General features: G+C 39.4%; 2 protein-coding genes across 2 annotated transcripts in view; both read left to right on the forward strand.

The window, feature by feature from the left end:
* The window catches only part of rpl13 (ribosomal protein L13), a 127,781-nt gene that overhangs the window by 88,365 nt on the left and 19,129 nt on the right, over positions 1-20,287 (forward strand). The gene's annotated exons all lie outside the window — the stretch shown is intronic.
* Positions 1-20,287, forward strand: part of cpne7 (copine VII) — a 108,388-nt gene that overhangs the window by 69,060 nt on the left and 19,041 nt on the right. The gene's annotated exons all lie outside the window — the stretch shown is intronic.

The following is a 20,287-nucleotide window of genomic DNA, read 5'->3' on the forward strand; positions in this document are numbered from 1 at the left end:
GGTGCTGGCAGTGATGCTCTATCTGAGACTGAATGACTAGAATGGAATGAATCTTTCAGTCATGGACTAGAAGAGATCTGTTAGCGCTGATGTAATAAAACGTATCTTTAGAATGTCCTAAATACATTCAAAATCTATCATTTTTTGGTACCATTTGTGCAATATAAATGGCAGCTCTACACCTCCACTAGGTGGTCTCAGTCAAGTTGTTTTGATCTGCACCTGATTACGATCACTGCACACCTGCTCAATTGAACCGCACTAAAGGTACAAACGAATCAGAGTCCGTTTTAAGCAGTGGTGTGCAGTAAGGCCCTTCTAACCCTTCAGAGAAGGGGTCACAATAGGTGCATGTAAATCATTACATAATATTTAATAAGGTAATATATATATTATATTATATATTATATTATATATTTTATAAATTAACTAAAATAAGAAACAGCAACTAATTCAAAGCATTAGTCTGTGTTTTTTAGTTGCTATGAAACTCTTGTCTGATTGACAGCGGTTCTAACCAATCAAAGCTTTTTAAAATGGCCTTTGCCCCCTTGTTTCTGCGTGGACCCTTCTATTGATTTTGAGAAGGGTGTAGTAATGAGTCTGTTAGCAAAGTCATAGGACAATCTAACCAATCAGATTCATTATTTTCACTACGGGGCGGGGCCATGTTTTTTTTAAACCCCTTCTTAGCAGCGTTCTGATGAAGGGGCTACGCATTGGTTAGTGTAAAATGGAGCGCATGCTGGATTAATGCAATTATTAAGCTAACTATCATGGAATTGCGACTGTAAATCAGACAGATATTGTGTCGTATAGGTTGGTTAGATTGTCCTATGACTACAAGGTGATGACAGAACAGCTCCTTCCTACCTGTACTCACTCCTGAAGGCTTACGCTACCTCCCAGCCGCTGCGCTCCTCCAATGAACGTCGCCTCGCTTTACCAAACATTCACACAAAGCAATCCAGACTGTTCTCATACAGAGTTCCCCAACGGTGGAACAAACTACCTTCTACTACCAGATCAGGAGAATCTCTCACTATCTTTAATAAACTCCTGAAGTACTTCTCAGCTCTTTTCCTTCTTCCCCTCCTTCACTCCTCTATCCTATTATTTCCCTTTGACCTTCTTTAAGCCCTGTCTAAAGATGTTTTTACCTTTAACTTCTATTACTTTTGTACTTCACTACTGTAAGTCGCTTTGGACAAAAGCGTCTGCCTAATGTAATTTAATGTAATCTAATCTAATTAAAAAGGCTTTTTTAAAGGCTGTCCTTCAGTGTGAAACTAATTCACAATCACAGGCCGCCTGACTGGTGAGTTTTTGTGTGTACTTAATGTTTTGGCTTCCCTGACATTCCCTGACTGTAGGCATACAAATGAGTGATCTTTGTTGAACAGCTGTATTTGTAGGAAAATTAAGCATTGATTGTTGTGGTCTATTGTACATGATACTTTTATCATTTGTAGCTGTATTTGTGGGCTGTTAGTGTGTATTTCAGTCAAGACAGAGAATAGGTATGTAATTGTAATACTCATCTATGTGTAAGTCAGAAGGGGTACCCACTATATTAACTGCACGCCACTGGTTTTAACCGAACCAGACAGTGCTGATGTGAAAACACCCTAAGCCAAGTATATGAAAATGAGCTCAAGCCATTTATAAATCTAGGAGGCTAGTGTTCTCCTCCAAGCATGTTTAGTGGTTTAGTTACATTGCATGTGCAGCATTTTGAAATGATACAGCTACACTTTGTACAAGTTAGGTTTTTGTATAACTTAAAATATACAAAATGCAATAGCAATACACACTGCATGGCCATTATTTTGTTGGACCGCCTTTAGCTTTGATTGCGTCACACATTCACTGTGGCATTGTTTCAATAAGCTTCTGCAATGTCACAACATTTATTTCAATCCAGTGTTGCATTAATTTAATTTTTCACCAAGATCTTGCAGCAGCATTGAGTAGAGTAGGTAGAGTCTGACCACTGCACAAAGCCTTTCTTCTCCAGCACATCCCAAAGATTCTCAATGAGGTTAAGGTCTGGACTCTGTGGTGAACCCTCTTAATCCATGTGTGAAAATGATGATCTCATGCTCCCTGAACCTAAAACTCTTTCACAATTCCAGCCCCATGAATCCTGGTATTGTTATCTTGGAATATGGCTGTGTCATCAGGAAAGAAAAAAATCCATTGATGGAATAACCTGGTCTATATTCAGTATATTCAGGTAGTCAGCTGACTTCATTCTTTCAGCACATACTGTTGCTGAACCCAGACCTGCAGACCAACTCGAGATGGAGACTTTTTCTTTTTTTTGACCAGGCAGTGTATTAAATATCACTAAGTTATCTTGCTAATAGACAATTTGATTTTTCATAATGATTGGGTTTGTTTTTTTGCAAAATGCTGTGAGGTGTTTCTGCACACTGCATTATTGCACCATCAATCTTCTTAGTAGATTGATCTCAGGCCAAGATTTATCTGAACTGATCAAACCGGAGGTGCGATTGGATAATTGGTTCTATAATTAGCCTGTAAGACCACATGCCCACTAGTGTACAGAGCCTGTAAGCTAATGCTAATAGAGCTGTCCAGCTTCCCTCACAATTCCACACTTCCAGTAACGAGTCAGGGAGGCTTTGTTAGTGCCAAACTAGACTGAGCTAAACTACCTGGACATGCATCACGCCTGGGGGACGGGGTCCGGGGCCCCGGGGAAATCTTCCGTTAGCTTGTGTGGAAGTTTCGTTGGTATTTGAGACATTGTTTATCTGTACGCCGCAGTGCTCTGCTGTTAGCGCTGCTGCCGCTGCTGCCGAAACCGCTGTTTGATGAGCCCGGAGCGTTCCGACAGCTTGTGAAGGTGTCAGTAGGCTGTCTGATCAGATGACAGAGGCTGCAGGAGCCCAGGCCTCTCCTCCAGGCTGTGTCCTAACAACCGGTGGCATGGCACATCATGCCAGCCCCTGGCACTGAGCGCCGTCCCTATGCCAACAAACTGGAGCCTATTAGAGACTTCCAGCCTTGACAACACTCAGCCCCTTAGGAGAGCGCTGAGACAGTATTCAGATATTCAAACCAACCACATCGCCAGGGTACAGTCTCAATCAGAAATGTGAATTATTAAAGGAATATGTCTGTGTTTTTCAATCGGATTTTTTGCTAAGATTCCTGTTACATGATTATTACCACAAATAATAAGTGTGATCCTTTGTGCTGAATTTAAACAGCTTTTACATTTACAGTCAAAGATAAAATATTTGTACAAATTTTACAATAGTTTTGTAATATTTTACCATATCTTTTCATGGGAAAACACTGAAGATATGACACTTAGAAATAGGGCTGCACTGAAAACCCAGAAATTGTTTAAACTCAAATGATTTAAGTCTGTTTTACATAAAATTGGACATTTCTAAGCAATACTTAACTATTTTGAGTTAGTTGAACATTTGTGGGCACATATACTGTACTATTCAAACTGAGATCTTTAAGTTGAACCAACTTATAATTAACAGCTTCTTTTCCATTGGCTTCTGTCACAATCTATTTGCATACTGGGTGTGTCCAACAGTTTCTTACTGTCACTTACCATCAGTGTGTAGTGATTCCCCCTGGGCTACCTTATAAATAAATCAAGTTTCCCTTTAGCTGTAGTACTCAACTTATAGTATAACAAAAATAAAAAAAGTTAAATCAACTTCCCCTTTAGTTGTAATAACTTGATGTTTTAAGTTATGCTAACTTAAGTTTTCATTACCCATTACTTAACTTTTTTAAGGCAACCAGTGTCCTCAATTTTTAAAAATAAATTCAACTTCGATCTCAGGAACTGGGCTGCATAGCAGTTTTCCAACAGAATAACTACAGACCTCCAAACTTCATGTAGCTTCAGATTAGCTCAAGAACAGTAGAGTTGTTTGAACTCAAATGAATTGAGGCTAGTTGACATCAAATTTGATATTTCTAAACAATGCTCAACTATAATAAATTAGGTGAACATTTGTGGGCATGTATACATTCAAGCGAAGACCCCTGAGAGATAAACTATTTGCATATTGGGTGTGTCCTCCAGTTTCTGACACTCACCATCAGTGTGTAGTCATTCCCCTCAGGGCGACCTTTGGTAAACTTGTAGATTATATATTATGATTAACTGTCTGGCCTCTAAATTCACTTTTTCCAGGCTTACAGTGTACATGTTTATTAAATAAATATTTGAGAAAAAATAAAAGTAAGAAGAAATCAACATATTTATTAGAAACACGAGATACTTAGTAGAATTTTTGGGCAAAGAAATTGGTATGACAAAAATAAAAAAGTAAAAATTAACTTCCTATTTAGTTGTATTAACATGATGTTGAATTTACTAAAAAAATTTGAAAACCAGTTGCCTTAAAAAAGTTAAGTAAACACAACTTATCCAGTCTTACAGTATAACAAAAATTAAAAAGTTAAATCAACTTCCCCACTTAACTTGTAATAACTTGATGGTTTAAGTTACTCTAACTTAATCTTTAATCACCCATTAATTATCTTTTTTAAGGCCACCAGTTTGCTTAAATTTTTGGTAGTAAATTCAAGTTATCCAGGTTTACAGTGCTGAGAACTTCATGAAATGGAGAGTTTAAATGACCGAGCAGCTTAAATCCATCCAAGCCTTATATCACCAATAGGGCTGCAATGATTAGTCGTTATAATTGACTACAAATTTCTACGACTATTAATTTGTGACAGTACTGCATTATACAAAGTGGACAAAAGCGCAATGGGAGACTTAGTTTGTGTCTCCAAAAGTGCCCAAACACAACAGATTACATATTAAATCACTAAATATCAGTCATTTCCATGTTTAAACAACATTCAGACATTTAATTGCCATTTAAACCTCATGTTCTGCTGTTTCTATCGTTGACTGATCGACTAATCGAAAAAATAATGGTCAGATTAGTTGTCTACCAAAATAATCATTAGTTGCAGCCCTAATCACCAAACACCACCAATGCAGGCAAGCACAGGATACCCTTGGCAGTACAGTGCATGTGTCAGCTAGATTTTGTGCTTTTTGTGATGCATATATATATATGCATTTATATAGCTTATTTTTGAGCTATAGACCTTTAACTGAGTGGAAATTTGGTAAGAGGACCTGAGAGATACATATTTGAGTAACCCTGCTTTTAATGCAGCACACAGAGCATTATCATGAGATTGGTGGAATATATTCTACTGGAATAATATTCCTTTATATCTGAAATGGAAAGCTGGGTGCCTTGTGCATCCCCAATTCCTAAGAGTCTGAATTCAGCCAGCTTTTCCAATCCGTGAACTTATTATCAGTCTTCTCCACAGTGCAGTTCAACATCTGGGCTTTCAGTGGGTTCAGCATCTTGATTTCCCCTGACCTTCCTTTATTTTGATGCTTGTGGTCGAGCTGCTCTCTGTATGGCTGATTTAATATTAGCGTACTTTGTGTTGAGGTTAGTTAAATTGACCTCAGAGGAAGCAGTTAATTAGCGTTGTGCACGTTTGTAATGAGATCCATTTCAGCGAGAGAGCTAAACACAATGGCTTGGGCTACAAACAGATTCCACCATTGAAGACAGTGGTGGACTCAGGAGTTAAACGCATGGGTGAAAAATATCTAAACGGGCCTGTAAATTCTGGAGGGGGTGTGGCTAAATCTAAAAACCTGGATAAATGCAAGATGCAAGTGTAACCTCTTAACAGGCAGGATTTTAGTCAAATTTCAGCCTTATTACACTCTAAAAAACAGAGGTACAAAACAAGTACTTTTTTGTACTCAAAGGTACACTCTTCATTATTGTACCCTCAAAGGTATAATATTGGTGTTTGTAGGGTCAGATGTGTTCCCTCTGAAGTACAAAGTCATTCCTAACAGCAATAAGTACAGATTTGTACCATTTAACCAGCCAAAAGGTACATTCTGTATTCTGTATCACTGTACTAATAAACAATATAGATTTTAATTGAACATTTTTTATTTAAAAGCCAGACAATTTTGGATCATCAAGTTTTTGAGCCATATTTAGTTGATGATAATGTTTATAATCTTTATAATCTTTACTGGCACAAAAACCATGGGTACAAAAAAGGACTTTCACTGAAAGGTACTTTTTTGTACCTCAATATAAGGTACAGCCCCAGCGACAAGCTTTGTACTCTTTTAAGTACAAATCTGTACTTATATTTCTTAGAGTGTACATGCCAATATCTTTAGGATATCTATTCAAGCAATACATAAAAAGGTTTTATGTTTGATAAGAAGCATTATTGAAAACCCTGTAGTTTTAAGTGTAACAGAAAATATTTTACAAATTTGAAGTAAATCTGCAAACTGTCAAAATATAATGAATACAACTGGAGATTTCCTCAAATGTGCTGAATTTTTAAATCAATATTTTCCTAAAAATACACATAAAACATTTTATGTCCTCCAAACCTTTAGGTTTGTTACAGTTTAGTTTTTATGTCTACTTTTAATCATGCAGAATTTGGGTTGATTCCTGTTACTGATCTGAAATTATTAAAGGTCTGAACTCTGGTGTAAAATTGATTTTGGGTGTGGTAAAACATGATTAAAAGTACTCACCTTTGTTGAATAGCCCACCTCCACTCTCCTAGAGCTTTCTGAGATCCAGTAATTTTGTACTTTATGCCCAGCACTCTGTACAACGGCCATATCGGGGCATAATTTGCGCTGATAAATTGCTTTTTACACCGTTATCCAGGATGAAAGTAGCTTCTTGTGCACTTTTAAAGTTATTAATGCCTCTATTTAAATGACTGCACTCTCCAAATTCTACCAAAGAGGTGTGGAGCTACTTTGAGCCTGAATAACGGTGTAAAAAGCAATTTATTGAAGCAAAATATGCACCGATACGGCCATTGTAAAAAAAGTGCTGGGCAAAAAGTACAAAATTACTGTAGGAGAGCAGAGGTGGACTATTCAACAAAGATAAAAACTTTTTATCATGTTTTACTACACCCAAATTGACCAAAGTCAATTTTACCCCAGAGTTTGCCTGTAGAAAGTGAACAGGCAGGAGCCTCCAAAGCCGTTAAAGTGTTCAAAATGTAAAAAAAACAAATTTTACTGCAGAAAAAAAAGGGGATTTGTATTGTCTACACTTGTGGCCCATGTATAGGCGAACACACTCTACAGAGCCTAATTGCTCTTCATAACATCAAATATTCACTATTCACTGTATGCCTGTAACTCTACCTCCTCACTACTTTACAACTGATGCTCTCAAACACATTAAGAGGCAAGAAATTCAAGTAATTAACTCTTGATGAGTTCAGCACAGCTGTTAACTGAAAGCCTGAATTCCAGGTGACTCAACCTCATAAATCTGACTGAGAAAATCAAGAAAATCCAATTTTTTAACAATTTATTATTCACTAAATAATTCCATATGTTTTTCTTAATAGTTTGGATGAGGTTAGTATTAAACTATTATGCAGAAAAAGAAAAGAAAAAAAATAAGGTTTGTCCACAATGGTGATTTAGATTGCACTTTTTCCCACAAGGAGGACAGCTAATAGAGCATTTGGTCTCTTTTTTGCCTCCCATGGGGGCACCAGAGGGTCTGCAACACCTCTGGATCACCCATTGCGTAGGGGTGGGAGATATGGCCCTAAATTAATATCACAATACTCTTGGCGATGTGACAAAACTATGAATAAAAAATATATATTTCAAGAACACACAACAACAACAAAATTAAAATTACTCATTTTTATTATTGCATATAGTATGATATGGCACACCCCTAACTGAGATATTAAAAAATACAATAATTTTATCAGATTTGTAACAGAAGTCAATGATCCAGAATGTCATGATACTAATGATGCACTCCAAATATCTCCATATATCCAGGATTAAAGTAAAAGAAATGATACTGGCCAGACCTCTTTGGATAATCTGTCTCTAGTAGATATATAATGTGAAATAAGAACAGTGTGAATTTTCTTTTTTGCTAAAAACAGTGAAAAAGTAGTACCATGGTGTGATAATTAGGGGTGGGTGATATGGAACCATATTTCAGAGTATGATAAATGTTCACGATATTTAAAAATGTTGGAGATATTATTGCATATGATTAGATTTGGCACACCTCTACAGTTGAGCTCTCTATTGGTTAAAAAAATGAGCTAAATGTGCTCATGGTAATGGAGTGGATGGACACATGGCCCTGTTCTAATGGTCTGTGTTTGATAGGAGGGAGCTGAAGAACCGGAGTTCAGTGGGTAGACCCGATAGGCTGAGGATGCTTGAAGCCCTCAGGGTTGGACGCCTACGCTGTGTGGGTTTCCTGTGCTGGCTGTGGGTCTGATCACACACCAGGTGATCACCTGTGGATAAATATGGCAGTGCTTGTGGGATGGAGTAGCTTTTTTTGTTTTCTCATCATTACCACCCCCTGCCTCCCCCCACCCCCGAGCCATCCACTCGCACGGGAGGAATAAGTGCGAATGATGTGCCGCAGGAACGTCCAATCACATCTCCATATTTATCAGCTTCTCATTAGCAGCTCGGCGGCGGCTTCTCACAGCTGTCTTCTGCTTCCGTGCTTTAAGCCATGTTCACACGGATGTTCTGGCATCAATCAGGGAGTCAGAGAGGCATATTGTGTTGTTGGAACATGTGTGCAAATTTTGGACAATTTTGCACAAGCTGCAAAAACACTCAGCGAATGTGAATTAAATTGACAGATTTGTGAAAATCTGCTGTGTCAATTAAAAGTTTGGACACATCTCTTCTCATTCAGTGTGTTTTCTTTCTTTGTATGATTTTTTTACATTGTTAATTTAATATTAAATACTATATTAAAGCTGTACAGGAACACATGCTGAATTATTCTGTAAACAAAACGATTCTTCTTCATCTTTAAAGTATCATGTTTATTTTTAAGGACAGATCTGAACACTCTTGGTAAGATTTTATTCTTAGTGTCTTCATGAGGGAGAGTCACCTGGAATAGTTTTCTCCGTGTCTTGAAGGAAGGAGTTCCTGGAGGTGCTGAACAATAGTTGCTGCTTTTCCTTCATGTTGTGAAGCTCCAGCTCATCCCAATTAAATCACCTCAAATCACCATCTCAGTTCATCAGGTTTAGGTTTCTTTCCTGTTTACTACATAATTCTATATGTATCCCTTAATTGTTTTCATGCCTTTAACATTAAACACTGAATGAGAAGAGGTGTCCAAACTTTTGACTGGTACCGTACATTAATTAGCATGGGAAAGTTTACATGCATTTGCACAAAAACAGGCCATCTCTTTTTCATACACATGCAGAAAAAGATTATACTATGTAGTTACTACACAGATATACTCAACAAAATATGGTACTGTAAGGTCTAAAGTTCCGCCACTATAATCAAGAGATTGCTGGTTCAAATGTTGGTTATGCAGCTTGTCATCAGCTGCCAGAGCCCTAAGAGAGCACAATTGGCCTTGCTCTCTCTGGGTGGGTAGATGACACTCTTTGCCATCATCACTCCTAGGGTGATGTTGATCAGCAAGAGCGCCTGTGAGCTGATGTATCAGAACTGAGTCTGAGCGCGCTGTGATGCTACTCGGCAATGCTGCATCAGCAGTAGTTAAAAAAGAGGCGGAGTCTGACTTCACATGTGTTGGAGGAGGCATGTGCTAGTCTTCACCCTCCTAGTGTTGGGGCATTACTAGTGATCAATATTTGGTGGAATAATCCTGGTTTTTAATCACAGTTTTCATGCATCATGTTCTCCTCCACCAGTCTTACACACTGCTTTTGGATAACTTTATGCTGCTTTACTCCTGGTGCAAAAAGTCAAGCAGTTCAGTTTGGTTTGATGGCTTGTGATCATCCATCTTCCTCTTGATTATATTCCAGAGGTTTTCAGCTTAGTAAATTCATTATTAAGTTGTCTGCTATTTTTTTCCTGAGCTGTATATATTTATTTATCAGGCTTTAGTTTGTTTGTTTTTCTGGCAGTTTACTGTAATATTATGTATACTGGATTTTGCCCAATTTCTGGTTATTGACTAGATCTAAATAGCTTAAATAGTAAAAATAATATAGGGGTGTTCTAAAACTTTTGACCGGTAGTTTATATCTGTCTGTTTGCATGTATCTGTGCACATCTGTGGCATTACTTACCAGCAGTAGATACAACTTCAAGTGGTTTATTCCATTCAGTAGCAGGGGTATCCATAAACGTTTGGACATATATTATATTTATTTGGTAACAGTCTTTTACAGAGTTACACATAGATGTAAAATCCATTATATCAATAACGAGGCTCCATTAACCAACTCCCGAAAAATGATTTCAGTTCTGCTGTGAAAGAAAGTCAAATAAATCCTCCAGGAGTAGGATGTGTTCTGATATTCTCTCTGTAATGAGGTTGCATTTATCGAAAAGAGAAAGAGAGAGAGAGAAAGAAAGAAAGAAAGAAAGAAGAGAGTGACACCCCCTCTACTCCCTCAGGAACACACATGGCAGACGGTGGTGCTGCACTCAGTTGGAAGCTCAGTCTGTTTCAGTTCTTCAGAAATGTTAAATATCATGTGCTATTCTGTTACTAACAGGCTGCTGAGATTGCCTCTTCTTTCTCTTTGCTTTCTGCATGTGTTTAGCCTGCAAAAGGCACAGGAGTCAAATTACCCAGTAGAAATTCTTTGTTATCCACCGATCAGGCATAACATTATGACCCACACCCATTACTCTACACTCATTATCTGTTTTTCAGCTCCACCGAGCATTTAGGAGCATATAGTGCTGCTGGTGTTTAAAATAAGTGCTGTGAATCAATGTACCCTCAGTAGAAAATATAAGCCTGATATATGTACAGGGGTTGGACAATGAAACTGAAACACCTGTCATTTTAGTGTGGGAGGTTTAATGACTAAATTGGAGCAGCCTGGTGGCCAGGTTGTAGGTTCAGTTAGCAGGGTAAGAGCACAGTTTTACTCAAAATATTGCAATGCACACTATAACATTATGGGTGACATACCAGAGTTCAAAAGAGGACAAATTGTTGGTGCACGTCTTGTTGGTGCATCTTTGAGCAAGTCTTTGTGATGTATCAAGAGCCACGGTATCCAGGGTAATGTTAGCAAACCACCAAGAAGGACGAACCACATCCAACAGGATTAACTGTGGACGCTGTAAGAGGAAGCTGTCTGAAAGGGATGTTCGGGTGCTAACCCGGATTGTATCCAAAAAACATAAAACCACGGCTGATCAAATGTACACCTCAACTCTCCTGTTTCCACCAGAACTGTCCGTCACCACAATCAAAAACCAAGTGTTTCAGTTTCATTGTCCAAGCCCTGTATATATATATATATATATATATATATATATATATATATATCAAAATAAGAGACCACTTCTTTGATTTTACCAAATAGAAAACCTCTGGAATATAATCAAGAGGAAGATGGATGATCACAAGCCATCAAACCAAACAGAACTGCTTAAAATTTTGCACCAGGAGTAAAGCAGCATAAAGTTATCCAAAAGCAGTGTGTAAGACTGGTGGAGGAGAACATGATGCCAAGATGCATGAAAACTGTGATTAAAAACCAGGGTTATTCCACCTAATATTGATTTCTGAGCTCTTAAAACTTACAGATATGAACTAATATGAACTTTTTTTGTACTATTTGAGGTCTGAAAGCTCTGTATTGTTTTTTGTTATTCCAGCCATTTCTCATTTTCTGTAAATAAATGCTCTAAATGACAATATTTGTATTTGGAAATTGGGAGAAATGTTGTTTGTAGTTTATAGAATAAAGTCAAAGTCAAAGTGGTTTTTATTGTCATTTCAGCTATATACAGAGTACACAGTGAAACGAAACAACGTTCCTCCAAGGACCATGGTGCACATAAACACAGTGTAGACAGAACAATAGTGCAACAGTACAAAAGTGCAGACAGACAATACAACAGACAGACAAAGAATAATAAATAACAAGACAGTGTGCAAATTTTGCAGTGTGCAAAAAGGACCAGGTGAGGTAGTAATTACCTCTATTACACAGTGTGCAATAGAGTCCAGTGAGGTAGTAGGGTTTTTAGTGCTTTCCATTTTCTGGGGTAAGTGGGGCAAGAGTGTGTGTGCATGTACAGAAAAACCATCAGTTCAGTCTCTGCAGTTAAGGAGTCTGATGGCTTGGGGGTAGAAGCTGTTGCAGAGTGTTCCTCACATCCACTGCAGTCAGGCACAACACCTGCTCATCCGGCTTGGGCATGGTCTTTCTCGCCATCGTGTTGTTTTGTGCCTCAAACCGTGCATAAAAGTTGTTCAGGGCATCAGGGAGGGAGGCATCACGTTCACAGGACGGTGGCATTGTCCTGTAGTTGGTGATTGCCTGGATGCCCTGCCACATATGCCGCGCGTCACCCGTGTCCTTGAAGTGGCTGTGGATTCTCTGGGCGTGTGCGCGCTTTGCCTCTCTGATGGCTCGTGACAGGTCGGCTCTCGCTTTCCTCAGGGCCACCTTGTCACCCACTCTGAAGGCGCAGTCGCGGGTCCTCAGCAGCGCACGTACCTCAGCAGTCATCCAAGGCTTCTGGTTTGGGCGTGTGGTGATGGTCTTGGAGACAGTGACATCATCAATACACTTGCTGATGTAGCCAGTGACTGATGCTGCATACTCCTCCAAATCAACAGAATCGCCTTCAGTAGCAGCCTCCCTAAACATGTCCCATGCAGTGCACTCAAAACAGTCCTGAAGGGCAGAGATGGAGCCTGCCGGCCAGGTTTTCACCTGCTTCTGAACTGGTCTGGAGCGTCTGATGAGTGGTGTGTATGTTGGTGTCAGCCAAACACACATGTGATCCGAGAAAGCGAGGTGGGGGCGGGGCTCCGCCCGGTACGCGCTGGGGATGTTTGTGTAAACAAGATCCAACGCGCTCCCTCCTCTCGTTGCAAAGTTCACATGTTGGTGGAATTTAGGGAGCACTGACTTGAGATTTGCGTGGTTGAAATCTCCGGCGATAATAAACAGTCCGTCTGGGTGTTTGTTTTGCAGATCGCTGATAGTCCGATAGAGTTCACACAGAGCCTCTTTAGCATTAGATAGATAGATAGATAGACAGATACTTTATTGATCCCAGAGGGGAACTTCTTGAAAATTTAGCACCAAATTAGCACCAATGCTAGCGCTGGGTGGAATGTAGACAGCAGCTATTAGCACGGCGGAGAACTCCCGTACTAAATAAAAAGGTCTGCACTTGACTATCAGGAACTCCACCAGCGGAGAGCAGTGTTTGGCGACAGTCACAGCGTTGTTACACCATTCCGTGTTGATGTAAACACACACGCCTCCACCGCAGGTCTTCCCGGATAGAGCCGCGCTCCTATCCGCTCTGAACGCGGTTAGCCCGGCTAGCTGAATGGCGCTGTCCGGAATGTTGTCGTTAAGCCACGATTCCACAAAAACCAAAGCACAGCAGTCTCTGAACTCACGCTGGGTAGTTCGCTGGAGTCGGATGTAGTCCAGTTTATTGTCAAGGGAACAGACGTTTGCAAGAAAGAGCGATGGTATAGCCGGCCGGCTAGGACTAGCCTTTAGCCTCGCACGGATCCCGGCTCTCTTTCCGCGCTTCCGCTTACGCTCGCACCGCTTGCGATGGCACTTCCGCTGGGCTCCGGCGTCAGGAAACACCGCGGGCTGGCGGCCTGGGTCTCTTAGTAGGCTAAGCTCAAGTAGCGTCTGCAGAACCTCGTGTTAGCGTGTTTTCTGGCTGGTTTCTCCACTGGCGGTGGTAGAACATGTGCACGGGTGTTCCGATGCACATATTTGCAGGAAATAAACGGAAAAAACGACAAATAGTAACACAAAAGCACCATTTAACGGACCCGGAGCGCCCGCTGCGTGTTAACGCGCCGCCATCTTGGGTGGGTACCTAATTAAACAACAACAATGTTCATTTTACTCAAATATAAACCTATAAATATCAAAATCTGAGAAACTAATTCAGAAACTGAAGTGCTCTCTTAATTTTTTTCAGAGCTGTGTATATCTAAAACTGCACATATGGAATGCACAGTTTTACTTTACTTTACTTGTACTGATATTATAACTTGTAAAAAAACACACAGCTAATGAATTAAATGAGAGTTTCTATTAATATAAACTGCATTTCAGATCTGTCATTTGAGTTTAAATATCATTTTAGGCTGAAACGTCTTTAGCCATGGTTAGGATCCATTTCTTCTGAACTCAGATTATCTGAAAAGTAAAGTCTAAGGGAGATGCATGATGATAATCTGATTTATTAGTCCTGTGTGTTGATTTATGGTGTGGTTATGGTTGTGTATATACACAGATGCTGGTATATGTGTTTGTCCTCATGCTGTCCATCATCATATAATAGATGTTGTGGTGGTCTGTGGCCTGTGGCGGCATGACTCACCTACTGCACTGAAAATAATTAACTAATCCAGCCGCGCCCGTCGCCCTCATGCACTTTACTTTTACATTTGTTTCAATTTGTTGTCCCAGCAGATGTGCTTTTGAATGGGAGGTATGACTAATAGCACTTCCTGCTTCCTGTCTGGCCACTGCAGGTCGCCCCCTGTCCTCAGGGGGTTTCTTTACTTTCTCATATTCTGCACCTGTTCCTCACTGTGACCTGCTTATATTTATATTTCAGTTATATTTAACATTACAGGGATGATACAGAACAGATAATCGACACGTATTCTGACTGAAAGATGAAAAAATCACTAGCTGAAATATGACTGGACGTTCTCGTAATACTAAACCAGCATCCATTCAGGGATAAAGTCCCACCATTAAACAGAAATCTTGCTGCTCGATTAGATCTGCGCAGGTACAGTAGCAGAACTAACTAAAATTTGTCTATCTATCTATCTATCTATCTATCTATCTATCTATCTATCTATCTATCTATCTATGTGTGGATAGATAGTTATATAGCGAATAAACTGACACGAATGCATTGATTAATAGGTATATGGATGGATATATAGATAAAGGATTGATTGATGGATAAACTGATAGAGAAATGGATTGGTGAATGAATTGATGGATAAATTAATGGATGAATATATTAAAGGATGGCTCAATGAATGGATATATAGATAGATAGACTGCGATAAATGGATTGATGACTAGATGGATGGATGGATGGGTGGATAAACTGATACATAAATGGATTGACGAATAGATTGATGGATGTATAGATAGGTAGAGGAGGAATGGATGGATAAACTGATACATGGATGGATGGATGTATGGATATATAGAGGATGATAGATGGATGGATAAACCGATAGATAAATGAACTGATAAATAGATTCATAAATAGATATATGAATACATGGATGGATAGATGGATGGATGGATAGATAGAGGATGGATGGATGGATAAATTGAAACATGAATGGATTGATGAATAGATGGATGGATTGATGAATAGATGGATTGATGAATAGATGGATGGATGAATGGGCGGACTAATGGATGGATAAACTGATACATAAATGGATTGATTAATATATTGGTGGATGGATTGTTGGATGGGTAGATAGATAGAAGATAAATGTATAGATAAACTTATAAATGGATGGATGTATGAATAGATGGATGGATAAATTGATACATGAATGGATTGATGAATAGATGGATGGATGGATTGATGAATAGATGCATGGTTGAATGGGTGGATTAATGGATGGATAAACTGATACAAAAATAGATTGATTAATATATTGATGGATGGTTTGTTGGATGGATAGATAGATAGAAGATAAATGGATAGATAAACTTATAAATGGATGGATGGATAAATGGATGGATGAATGGATGGATGGATAAATTGATACATGAATGGATTGATGGATGGATGGATGGATGGATGGATGGATGGATGGATGAATGGGTGGATTCATGGATGGATAAACCGAGACGTTAATGGATCGATTAATATATTGATGGACGGATTGTTGGATGGATAGATAGAATATGAATGGATAGATAAACTTATAAATGGATTGATGAATAGATGGATGGATGGATTGATGAATAGATGGATGGATGGATGGATGGATGGATAGATGGATGGATTGATGGATGATGGATGGATGGATGGATGGATGGATGAATGGATGGATGGATTGATTGATGAATATATGGATGAATAGATGGATTGATGAATAGATGGATTGATGAATAGATGGATGGATAGATAGATAGTAGATAAATGGATAGATAAACTTATAAATGGATGTATGGGTGGATTGATGAATAGATGGATGAATTGATGGATGGATGGATGGACAGATAGATATTGGGATCCACTTGGTCTTCACAAACTGCCCCCATCACTATTTCCACCTTAACATTTAGTATGGTTTAGCTGATCTGTGATCAGTTGCTCTCTGAGGCAGAGAGGAAAGCAGGGCTGCTGGAGGAGGAACGTGTGAAAAGCTGCTGTTTCTCTGCTTTAATTGATCAGAGCTTTTAAAGGCACTTCTGCTCTCTCGCTCCGAGAGACGGACGTCCTCCAGAGTGCCCCTGCTTACAGACACAGCCTCTCAGCAGCGCTCTCGCGTGCCTGACAGTGATGTGAGGGGGCTGCTGTGTGTGTGTGTGTGTGTGTGCGTGCATGCGTGCGTGTGCGTGCGTGTGTGTGTGTGAAGAAGATGAGGGTCAATCGAGGTTCAGAGGGAGCTTTAATATGAGATAAATTTTGCTATTACTCTGTGATAAAGGTCAGTTCTGTAATTAAACCCCAAATTACAGAACCTGCTGCATATTCTTCTAATAATTCCTCCTAAAAATGATTGAAGCTGCATAATTACTACTTCAATTTTAATCTCCAAATGTTTGCGGACGCTCCTTTTAATTGATGCTTTACTAATTAAACTACATGTTTGTTAAATTGTAGATTTATACATTTTATAACTAGATTTATAAAAAAAATATGGTAACACTTTCTATTAATGACATGTCTATTAGACTCTATGAACATACGAATAACACATTATAATGCATTATAAGGCATATAAGGCATTATAAACATGATTATATATCATTATAAAAATGTATAACACATAGTAGACACGCTCATTAGGCATTAAGAATTATAATTATGATGTATCATAAGCTGTACTTGTAGTATGTTACATATCTGGGTTAAATATCATATATATCAAATATTAAATATAATGTATGTTAGTATACTGTATATTCCTAGAATTTGGGAAGTGTACAATGACACATTGTAATATATTATACATTAATATAAGCTATTATAATATTTTATATAATTATAATTAAAGTGGTGTTCAATTTTTTTTTATGTAATGCATTTAGTCCTTTTTAAGATCTCCAAAACATCACAATATGTCCATGCCTATATTCAACTGTGTTCTTGGGGAAGATTAAGCTCTTTCCAATACTTTTGCTTGAGATGAGTTGAGAATTAATGATATGGTGAGGTGACCATCCAGCATCCTGACCTCACTAGAGCTTATAAACTACAGTGGCATGAAAAGGTGTTTGCCCCACGCATTCATTTCTTATGGTGGAGTCATGAGTGCTGACCTTAACTGAGGCAAGTAAGGCCTGTAGATTTTTGGATGTTGTTGTGGGGTTTTTTTTACCTCTTGGATGAGTTGTTGCTGTGCTCTTAGTGTGATTTTGGTCGGCCAGCCACTCCTGTGGCCCTCTGTGGTTCGTTGGAGTCCCAAAACTAGTATGTTTTGGTCTACTTTGCTTTGTCAGGAAAGTCCTATTTAAGTGATTTATAAATAAGACCGGGTGTGGCAGTAATCAGGCCTGGGTGTGGCTATAGAAATTGAACAATAGCCTACAGTTGAGCAATAGACCACAGTTAAGTTATGTTTTAACTTGGGGGGAAAACAAGTTTTTGCACAGGGCCATGTAGTTTTGGATTTTTTTCTTCCTTATTAATAAAATCCTATACTTAAAAGAAATGCATTTTGTGTTTACCTGTTTTGTCTTTGACTAATAGTAATTTTTTTGGATAATCTGAATCATTTAAGAGCGGCAAACATGCAAAAACAATAAGAAATCATAAAGAGGCAAACACTTTTTCACACCACTGTATTTTTAATACTCTCGGTTTCAGAAATAATGAATAAGCAGTTTTCCAAATGCTTGTGTCCATGTAGCAAAACACTCTTTGACTTGATGGCCTGAAAAATAAAGCCTGGTTCAGTCCGTTACTCATTTGGTAGGCATTCGACTGCGTGGGAGGAAGTCACAGTTGTCAGAACAGCTCGCATCTCAATCATGGATGTGAGAAGCCTTGCTCCCGCCAAGCCGGGTCCTGATACGTGTGCACGCTAGTGGTGTAATTCTTTTTGACGGATACAACATGTCAGACAATTTGTTTGGAGTGTTCTGTGGAGCAGGAAAGTGATTTCTTTTCCCAGGTTGGTGGGTACGGAGATGAAGGTGGTGAGCTGGGCACGATTGAATACTTTGCACAATATCTTCAACTCCAACTGTGGGATGAATAAGTAGATTACAGCAGGCAGCATGGGGCTGTAGAAGTGAGACAAAGCTGTGAAGTCTTGTACATTGGTGTTTCCCAATAGATTCCTTGTGGAAGTATCTTGATATCTCACTCGCTATGCTAAGCAAATTAGCAAGGCTAATTACCCTTCTTAATGTCCAAAGGTAGGCCGTTGTGGAAAAGTCCTGTTATTCACTTGTGGTGTAATTCTTTTTTATTTATTCAGCATCAGCATGTCAGACAACTAAACCTTGGTAGTCACTGAGTTGAAGGTGGTGGGCTTGTCACCATTGTTTCTTTGCACAATACTGTATATTCAACTGCAACTGCATCTAAATAGATTATGATGGGCAAAACTGTGTGTCTTAAGCATTGGCAATTCCCATGGGTTGTCTTGTGGGAGTATCTCTGTATATCACACTGGTACTGCAAACGAATTAGCAAGGCAAATTACCCTTGTTAGCATCCGAAGACAGAGTTGCATCGGCCCAGCTCTGCTTTGAATCTAGACCAGATTCTGGCTCACATCCAGGCTCAGTGCTACATGTGCCAAAAACTTCTATTTTCAGAGTATAATAGGCCAATTGGCCAATGTGACTTGTGCCAACACCCCGGCTGCTGAGTATTATACCCCAACGGAATCTGAAACTGATGATGGGAGGCATTAGAAATTTAAGTAGATCATGGCGGGCAAAGCTGTGAAGTTTGTTGTGTACATTGATGTTTCCCAAGAGATTCCTTGGGGGAGTATCTCAGTATCTCACCCTGCTACTGCAAACAAATAAGCAAATTATCCTTGTTAACCTCTGAAGATGGAGATGAATCAGCCTAGTTCTGGTTTGAATCTATACCCAATTCTAGCTTAAATGCTTGGCTCACACCTGGGCTCACTGCTAGATGTGCCAACACCTCATATTTCCAGAGTATAATAGGCCAGTTGGCCAAAATCACATGCGTCAACACCCCGGCTGCTGAGTATAATACGCCAACTGGCCCAAGTGACATGCCAACACACCGGCTGCTGAGTATAATACGGAAACTGGCCCAAGTGACATGCCAACACACCGGCTGCTGAGAATAATAACCCCCACCCCCCCTTGTCGCTTTTGCCAAATATAAACCACATTAGGCCCAATTCCCCATGGCTGATACCGAATCTTAGCTGAGCTTGGGTCAATTATTCACACTATCGGGGAAAGCTGTAAAACCTTTCCTAAGTTTGGAGTACAAAGATGACGGTGGTGGGCTGGGTTTGGCACAGTATGTCCAACTGAATCTGAAACTGGTGATGGGAGACATGGGAAATCTAAGTAGATCACGGCGGGCAAAGCTGTGAAGTTTGTCTTGTACATAAATGTTTCCCAAGAGTTTCCTTCTGGGAGTATCTCAGTATCTCACCATGGTACTGCAAACAAACAAGGCAAATTATCCTTGTTAACATCCGAAGACAGAGGCATCGGCCCAGCTCTGCATCTTTGAATCTAGACTCGATTCTGGCTCAAATGTTTGGCTCACATCCAGGCTCAGTGCTACATGTGCCAACACCTCCTATTTCCAGAGTATAATAGGCCAATTGGCCAAAGTCACATGTGCCAGCACCCCGGCTGCTGAGTATAATACACTAACTGGCCCAAGTTTTGGTTACCAAGTAAAAACCACATTCAACCCAATTCCTCTTGGCCAATACTGAATCTCAGCTGAGCTTATTCTTCACACTATCTGACAAAGCTGTAAAGTTTCCCC

This window comes from Astyanax mexicanus, chromosome 16 (genome assembly GCF_023375975.1).
Source record: "Astyanax mexicanus isolate ESR-SI-001 chromosome 16, AstMex3_surface, whole genome shotgun sequence".
Taxonomy (NCBI): domain Eukaryota; kingdom Metazoa; phylum Chordata; class Actinopteri; order Characiformes; family Acestrorhamphidae; genus Astyanax; species Astyanax mexicanus.